This window comes from Chrysochloris asiatica, unplaced genomic scaffold (genome assembly GCF_000296735.1).
Source record: "Chrysochloris asiatica unplaced genomic scaffold, ChrAsi1.0 scaffold00460, whole genome shotgun sequence".
NCBI lineage: Eukaryota > Metazoa > Chordata > Mammalia > Afrosoricida > Chrysochloridae > Chrysochloris > Chrysochloris asiatica.
Genome location: NW_006408978.1, coordinates 1,154,096 through 1,163,608, shown reverse-complemented (window position 1 = coordinate 1,163,608; position 9,513 = coordinate 1,154,096).

The following is a 9,513-nucleotide window of genomic DNA, read 5'->3' as shown; positions in this document are numbered from 1 at the left end:
CTTAGGATCGGTTCAAGTAATGTCTATCTCATGTCAGTAGCATCTGAGCTTCAGGAAGGTAGAGCCTTTTAAATCTACTTAATCATTCTTGAATATAGAAACCTCACTGTGGGTAACCAATACTTACTTATTCATTTGATTCATTTTAAGATACATATCTGAAAACTTTAGTATTCAGTTCAATTGTGACTCTATTTTTATTGTTTATTATTATTTGCAGTAATTTTGACTAAATAGTAGGCATTTTAACAGAATTTGGAAATGAAAGAAAGTAGCTACACTTTCTGAGAAATATAAGATACATTCTGGATGAATTCCCCTTTATTCAGCTACAGGATTCATCTTATCCTACAGCTGAATAAGGGGGAATTCACCTCAACTCAATTGTTATTGTTGCTAAATGTTTAAAATTGTTCTGATTCATACTGATCTTGTATAGAGTTTCCAAGGAGCAGCTGGTAGATTTGAACTGCCATCCTTGTGGTTTTCAATTCAGTGCTGATCCGACAGCAGTACACCAGAAGTCCTCAACCAAATTAGAAAATGATTTAACACAAGTCTGGTTTTCAGTATCCATAAGTCTTGGTGTTCTTTCTTTCATCTCCAGTTCCAAGAGTATAACTTGCCAAGGCTTCCAACTGAAAGACTAGAGTGTTTACTAGGGTCTCTTTTCTTTGAATTTCAATTTTTATTTATCCAGTATTGTGAGACTGCCAGAAACTCTCCTCTCCTTTCAGATGGCTTTCACTTAGCTTCGTCACCTCTGACACTGCTCGATAAAGAATTGGCAAATGCCTACTGGGCAACCAAACAATGTCAGGCTTACTTCTCTAGGCCTTTTTATTTTGTGTGATCTCGGCCCCTCAAGCTCTTGATACTATGTTGGCTTGAATTCCAGGCTTTGTCTTGCTAGCCCCATGATACTATTAAAAGCTATTCTAACTCCTCTCAATTTTGGCAGCCATCTTCTGCTGGCCTTCTCAACCTCTCACCCACACCACAAATTAGCAGATGACCTGAGAGCAAAAAAAGCTTGTACAATGGGACTTAACTTAATGTTCTTCTTTCTTTTCAGGGATTTTAGCCCTCAATACCAGATTACTAAAACATTTCCCAATACCTTTGTACTGGTTTTCTTTTTATGTGTTCTGTTTGGCTTTTCCAGTTATTCTTATTTTGTTCTCCTAAAATCTAGTCAACCATACCAGAGACAGTGAACCCTTGACATTTTTATTTTACAATGTCAAATCCTGATTAAGCCTCATTGTTTCCAGTTTACAAATGATGTAATTTTTAGTGAAGATATGTGGTCTACCAAAGGTCACATGGATATTAAAAAAAAGATATCTTGAGTCAGGAGTTCTAACTAAATTCAAGACTATTTTTACCTTTCACTGACTCCTAAAAACTACCATTTGGTCATTTGATGAATAGTTGCCTGAAAGGCTCAAACAAACAAACAAAAAAAAGATGGTAACTCTCCAGTGTCTCATATCTATTTTTGATTTGTAAATGTTCAAATAGAGGAGGCCTGGTGTGGTGCTGTAGGATAAACACTGGACTACCAACCATAAGGTTGACTGTTCAAACCCAACAGCAGGTCCTAGGAAACCCTATACAGGGTCACTATAAATTAAACATGACTTGACAGCACTTAACGACAAAAACAGTATTCGCTCTGATGGTTAAGCACTCTACTTTTAAATGAAAAAATCTGTGGTTTGAACCCACAGGTGTTCTATGGAAGAAAAGAGCAGGCAATCTGGTCCAGTAAATATGCCAAGCCAAACCCGTTTGTTATCTAGTCGGTTAATATAGCAATCCTGTCGGATAAAGTAGAACAGAGCCATGGAATTTCTAAGGCTGGAAAATCTTTAAGGAAGCAGACTGCCTCATCTTTTACCCATAAAGCTTCTAGTGAATTAGAACTTCAGACATTTTGGCTAGCAGCTGAGTGCTTAAGCACTGTGTCACCAAGGTTCCTTTCTTGTGAAAGATCATAGTCTAGGAAACTCTTTAGAGCACAACTATGCTGTCCTATGTGCCATATTGTTGTTGTTGTTGTTAAGTGCCATTGAGTCGGTTCCGACCCATAGTGACCCTGAACAGGGTTTCCAAGGCTGTAATCTTTACAGGAGTAGAAAGCCTCATATTTCTTCTGTGGAGCAGCTGGTAGATTTGAACTGCTGACCTTGTGGTTCGCAGCCTGATTCATAATTACTATGCTACCAGAGCTCTTTATATATGCCATGAGTAGCCAGAAAATCAACTGCACACAACAGTTAATATGAGTAAAATATGTGTGAGTGTATTTTTTTGGGAGGTGCATAGTTATCAGGATTATGACTCCTTTGGTATATATTTGGAGCTCAATTGAAATAAGTAATCATTATTAATATGTTGTTGTTGTTGTTTTTAGGTGCTATCAAGTAGGTTCGGACTCAAAGCAACCTTATGCCCAACAGAATGAAACACTTCCTGGTCCTGCACCATTCTCACAATTTTTGTTAAGCTTGAGCCTACTGCTGCTGCCACTGTGCCAATCCATCTCATTGGGGATATCTCTCTTTTTTGCTGACCCTCCACTTTACCAAGCATGATGGCCTTGTCCAGGCACTGGTCCCTCCTGATAATGTGGACAAATTATGAGAGACAAAGTCTGGTCATCCTGTCTTCTAAGGAGTATTCTGGCTGTACTTTGTCCAACAGGGATTTGTTTGTTTTTCTAGCAGTCCGCAGTACTTTTAATGCTCTTGTCCAACACCATGAGTCAAAAGCATCGATTACTATGTGGGCCTTCCTCATTCCCTGTCCAAGTTTCTCATGCAAATGAAGTTGCTGAAAATACCATCGCTTGAGTCAGGCACACCTTAGTCCTCAAACTGACATCTTTGCTCTTGAAAGCTTGTACAGATTTGCCTGATGCAATACATCACTTGATTTCTTAACTACTGCTTCTATGAGTGGTGATAGTGAATTCAAGCGAAATAAAATCTTTGGCTACTTCAATCTTTTCCCCATTTATCATGATGTTGTTTACTAGTCCAGTTGTGAAGGTTTCGGTTTTCTTTATATTGAGGTGCAATCCATATTGAAGGCTGTCATCTTTGATCTTCATCAGTAAGTATTTTCAGTCCTCTTCACTTTCAGCACACAGATGTATTATTTGCATATCACAGTTTGTTAATGACTCTTCCTCCAAACCTGATGCCACCAAGTTCTTCTTCATAAAATGCAGCTTCTCACATTATTTGATCAGCATACAGATTGAATAAATATTAATATAGTTTCTCTCTATATAATTGATCTAACCTTTGTGAAAACCAAGACACTCAAAAACAACCAGATTAATTGTGATAACCATCCACTTTTTAGAAATATATTTTATAAATAGATTTTGTTGACATATCTTAATATATTGTTTTAGTACATTTAATTACCATATTAAGACCTTATGTTTTTTGACCACTTCTTAGACCTGATACACTTTCTATGCATTTTGTTCTGCATTTGTTATTGTTGTTGTTTAGTGCTGTTGAGTTGTTTCTGTGCAGGAGATGCATTATTATTCATATTCTGTAAAGAAAGTAGCTGAAGTTTAGGGATGTTTAAAAAACTTTCTTAATGATAATTACTAATATATTCTAGAAGTCCTGGTGTGGCACTGCTGCACAAACACTTGGACTGAAAGGTCAGTGTGAAGGACAAGGTTGAAGGTTCAAACTCACCAACCAGTCCTTAGAAACCCTATAAGGAGTAGCTATGATTCAGAACCCATTTGATGGCATTTAACAATAACAACAATGTATGCTAATGATGTCATTGGGTCTGATTCTGAACCAAACAGCTCAACCCAGAGCCCATGCTAATAAATACCATGTTGTACTACCTCTCACATACCTAGGGTAAGATCATCTTTTATTTCTCTCTTTTTTATTTTGATGTCCATTGATTCTCCATTGTCATTATGGGGAGAGAACATGATTATATAGCTGAATCAATTTAGGCAGTTTTATTGTAGTTGTTTTAGTGGATAAACAGAAGTCATAGTCTTATCAATTTAACACAGACATAAGAAAGATGCCACTACAAAATGTCATTATGTGTTGAATGATACAGATAAGAGATTTGAGAATTTAGAGGTCAGCTGTTAGCCTATTGTTGGCAGGGACTGCATAGAAGAGACACTCCTAGAGTGGATCTTGAAGGCAGGCAGGGCGTTGACAGGGGAAGAGGAGGGGCAGCGTGTCCCAGACAAAGGAACATCACCACAAGTATGTACACGGTATGCCAAGTATTGATACATGGGCATCAAAGTCTCTTTTCTTAGTCTACCTAAAATGGACTGAGTATTTTTTACATTTTAAAACATTTATTCTTTGTATGGAATCCTGGTGTGGTACTGTAGGATAAGCACTGGACAGCTAACCGTGGGGCCAGCAGTTCAAACCCATCAGCTGCTCCCCAGAAACCCTAAACAGGTCCACTATGAGTAAGAGCTAACTCTATGGAACTTAACAAAGAGCAACAACATTTTTTTTATATATCCAAAGCTGTCATCCATCAGTTTGTCCAATTGTAGTGAAGGGTGAGTAGCTGTGATGGTGGGAGCCAGACCATTGGTATTTCAAATACCATCAGGGTCACCCTGAGACAGACTTGGAAAATAAAGTTGTCAATGAAAACTCTGTGGATCATAAGAGCATACTGTCAGATAAAGTGCTGGAAAATGAGCCCCATAGGCTGAAAGCTCTCAAAATACGAAGTAGTTGCAACAATGGACTTACTGAGCAATGATTTGTTCTGTTGTACATGGGGTCACCTTGAGTCAAAACCAACTCAGGTACAACTAACAATGATGGCTTATTTGAAAGAGAAAAACTAAGCAGATTCATTTGATGGGAGTAACCAAGACAATACTTTGCTCCCACGTAGCTCTCTCTTCACAGGTCTCTTCTCATTTCTTATCCATCTCTTTGGTCAAAATAGCTCTGATGCCATTTCAAAAAAAAAAAAAAAGTTATTTTTTGAGACATTATCATGATCATAATCTTATATAGACCACTGTCGTTGAATTGATTCCAACTCACAGCAATCCTGTAAGATCGAGTAGACCTGTTCCATAGGATTCCACGGTTGTAAGTCTTCAGTGGAGCAGACTACCTCATCTCTCTGTCCCATGTAGCAGCTGGTAGATTTGAACTGCTAACCTTTTGATTAGCAGCCCAATATTTAATTCACAGGGCTAATATCTTAACAGCTGACTTTCAGCTATTTAACGCATTCTTTTTGTTCCTTGACTCAGAGAAGTTTAGGCACTTGTTGTTGTTGTTGTTGTTATGTGCTGTTGAGTCAGTTCCAACTCATAATGACCTGGGTTTCCGGGGAGTGACTGGTAAGCTTGAACCACCAACCTTGCAATTCAAACCGACCTTGTAGTCCAGTGCATTCACCCACAACACCACACCAGGACTCCAACTTAGGCTCTAGGTAAAGGAAAAAGAGGGAAGGAATTATGTGAGAGATTGAATAGACAAATAATGATCAGAGCACATGAGACAATAGGATGCTGACCTGCAATGATAGCAACAACCAGTCCAGGAAGCTAAACCACAACCTCTGCAGCAACTGACCCAGAGAATCAGTACTAAGTCGGTGACCACTAACTTCTTTACGCCCTCCCCCCCAGTCCCATCTCTTGCTTCTAACTCAGGAACAATCAGAGAAAATAGAACACACTTCCCAAATGGGTCATATAAGATGGCTTATTTTCATTAGCTTGCTTCCAGTTTCCCCACATTAACAGTCTCTGATCAGGGCCTATCTGAAGTTGTCCATTGTAAATAATAAGAATTCGCCATTCCCCCAAATGCCTTTTAGTCTCTGCCAAACACAGGTAGTAGCAGGCTGCCTCTTTGGTAATATAAAGATATGAATGCATTGTCCCCATTGGTTGTCATTTGGATGGTCTTTGTTCATCTTCACGGATGCTGACTGACTTTGAATTGGTTTTCAATCAGGGTGTCCCCATGTTGAAAGCATCAAGCTGTCCTCTTTAGGGTTTCAAATGGCTGATTTGACCATCAAGCCTTTCTTCTGGAGTGTCTCTGAGTGAAGCATAGGACCTCCAACCTTCAGCTGTTAAGTTTAGTTCGCCGCCAAATGTGTGAGCTATTTGAACCACACCAGGGCACAACAAATGAGGGTAATCAGAATGTTTGTTGAGTCCTTCTAGGCATCAAGGAGCACTGGGGTGGCGCTGTGGGTTAATCCGCCAGACTGCACAGCCATTTCAACTGCAAGGTCAGTAGCTCAAGCTCAAAAGCTGCTCCTTGGAAACCCTATACAGGGTCGCTATGGGTCAGACTTGACTCGACAGCCCTTCACAACAACAAAAACAACAACATATAGCGCCAGCTTTCTCCATCTGTAAATCGGGATAAACTTTCTTCAGAATGAGCGATCATGACTAGAGCCCCCTGCACAGCTTTATCTCTCACAGTTTACCCAAATATTTGCCTAAGGAGCTCTGGGAGCATAGTGACTATGAGTCAGGATGCTAATCTCATGGTCAGCGGTTCAAAACTACCAGTGGTTCCACGTGAGAAATATGAGGCTTTCTGCTCCTGTAAAGATTTACAGCCTCAGAAACCCTATGCAGGATCGCTATGAGTTGGAATTGACTCCATAGCAGACCACCACCACCACCATGTTTGTCCCCTGAATTCCTGACCTGCCAGAATTCTGGAATAAGAAGACCTGAATATGGGCTAATGAAGGGATTCTCACTACTGAAATGGCTTCCCAACAGCCAGAAACTTCAAAAACACTGGATGCCCAAGGGGAGGGAAGAGAAGAGCTCTTAAAAACACAAAGGAGAAGCAATCAAAGGAGGAAAGATGGGCAGAAAAGGCAAATGCCACAGAGTTTTACCACTGGACATTTTTATATGAATACATAAAGAAAGAAATAGAAATCTTCATCGAGGCAAGTGTCTAAACATAAATGTTTGAAAGGTTCGGTTTAAGCAATTTCAAAATTTTGTATTTTATCATGTAAAAAAAAATAGACAAAGCTTAAAAAACAATGATGTAGGTGAAAATATGGAAATTGTGAGAGCTTTGTTGTTTTTTTTTGAATAGATTAATTAAATCTGAAACCTGAATTAACGAAACTGTTTTTGTTATTATGACTTGATATAAAAAAGGCTATTTTGATGATGTTTCATAAATAAAGAATGCCTTGACCAAATTTCAACAAATTGAGCTACAAAAATAGCCAGAGAGGAACATACACTATTTCTCTTTTTGAGACCAAGAGGACATTCCTGTTGCTCTCAGGGGAATCTCTAGGTAGTTAAAGGGCTTGTTGCTAACATAAAAGTGGACAGTCCAAGTCCACCTAGAGGATCAGTGAAAGAAAATGTTGACAATCTACTTCTGAAAATTCACATGCTTTCTACTTCCATTGAAAACGCTATAGAGCACAGTTCTACTCTGACACACACGGGGCCACAATGACTTGGAATGAACTTTTGTTGTTGTTGATCTCAGGGGCAATAAGGAACAAACTTCTGAAAGAACCATTAACATTTTGAAAATGGGATTACCTTACAGACACCTGCCAACTGGTCTTTTGGGGACCTTGCTACCATTAAAGATATTTGAGAATATGAAAGTGCTGACAGGACCCATTAAGAGAGAAAGCAAAAGGCTTCTTAAAGCCTTGGTGGGTTCCCTGTAAGATATCGCCTGCATTCGACTATCTGAGAAGTTTGCTATTTTCAGGCTTCCTTCATCGGTTCCTGGAACTCAAGTCCACAGCATTTATTTAACATTCCTCTTCAACTTTTCCTCCATCAGAGGTTTTCAAAATGCATGACATAATAAAAAATCTCTCTCTTTCTTTTCTTATTCCTTGGCCTTTGACAAATCCCTGTTCTGAAGATTAGGTTGCCATCCAGTAAGGACCTGCTGCTGCCTGTGTGTTCTGAAGGTAACCCTAGTCATCCACCTGAAGTGGGCCCCACTTCCTGTGAGTCAGAAGCCTACATGTCTGAGCCTCTAATTTGGAGACTCCATACGGAAAAGACAGTGTGATTTAGGCCATGATGAAGTGACCAGAGGTACTGACAACATGCTGTAATTTCCACGCTATCTAGTCATGTTTATGTGGTTGTTGTTACTTTGCTAATGTTGTTGTTGTTGTTGTTAAGTGCCGTGGAGTCGGTTCCGACTCATAGCGACCCTGCACAGGGTTTCCAAGGCTGTAAATCTTTACGGGAGCAGAATGCCTCATCTTTCTCCTGCGGAACTGCTGGTAGTTTTGAACTGCTGACCTTGCAGTTCACAGCCCGATTCGTAACCACTACGCTACTTTGCTAATATTTCTCAATAATCCATTGGTTTCCTAATTTTGGTACGCCAGTAACTATGTTGTTGTTGTTAGCCACTTTGACTTGCGGTGACCCCACACCCTAAATGAAACACTGCCCAGTCCTGAACCATCTCCATAACCACTCTGGGGTCAGACTGGTATGATCCATAACATTTCCATTGGCTGATTTTCAGAAGTAGATCAACAGTCTTTCCTTTATTTTCCAACTTAGTCTGGATACAAATGGAGGCAAATCTATTCAGCATCATAACAGCATGCACACCTCAATTGATAGATGGTGGCTATGGATGGTGCATTAGCCAGGAATCAAACCTGTGTCTCTACATGGAAAATGGGAATTCTACCAATGAACCAACACCATCTCTCCAGCCATACAGTCTCCTGAACAGTATAAATGCACAGTGGGGCCTGCTGTTCCATAAACTGCTCAAAAATCTCTGCGAAGCTGCAGAAAGAAGAATCGCCCTCAACTTTGCCTAAGTGAGGTAAGAACCAGCTGTCATCCTGGCTACCAGAAGTGTTCTCTGATACAATTAAGGAGTTTGTGAGATGAGCCTGACGATTTCATCATCCCAGAGATAAAGCATATGTGTAAGAACAACTTTTCTCTACTGTGTTGTCTCAGCCAGCCCTCTCAGGATCCCTCCCAGGGTCAGAGAGCACTGTCAAAACTCATGGTGTATGTAGCTATGAGGGGAGGTGGTACGTGAGGGTGAAGGGAAGGTGTGTTTTCCCTGTGTGAGAACATGGCAACTTTCTCTGCCACTGCTCTGCTCTTGTGTCCTGCAGGGACAAGTTGCCTCTGACTCATGGGAACCCCTTGTGTGTCAGAGGAGAATGGTAGTGCATGGGGTTTTCAATGCTGATTTCTTTGCAGTCAATGGTCAGACCTTTCCTCTCATGTGTCTCTGGGTGGAATTGAACTTCCAAGCTCACCATTAGAAGACGAGCCTGTGAACCGTTTGGACCACCCTGGGACTCCTGTCTTATGTGAAGGAAGGTAGTGTTGGAATGTGGGGATTAGGAAGGGTGATAGCTCAGGTTTTGTGTGAACCAGACTGGGTCAGGATTCTCAGTGGGTTGGCAGTTGAGATCTAGTCATCCCCAATGATGAGA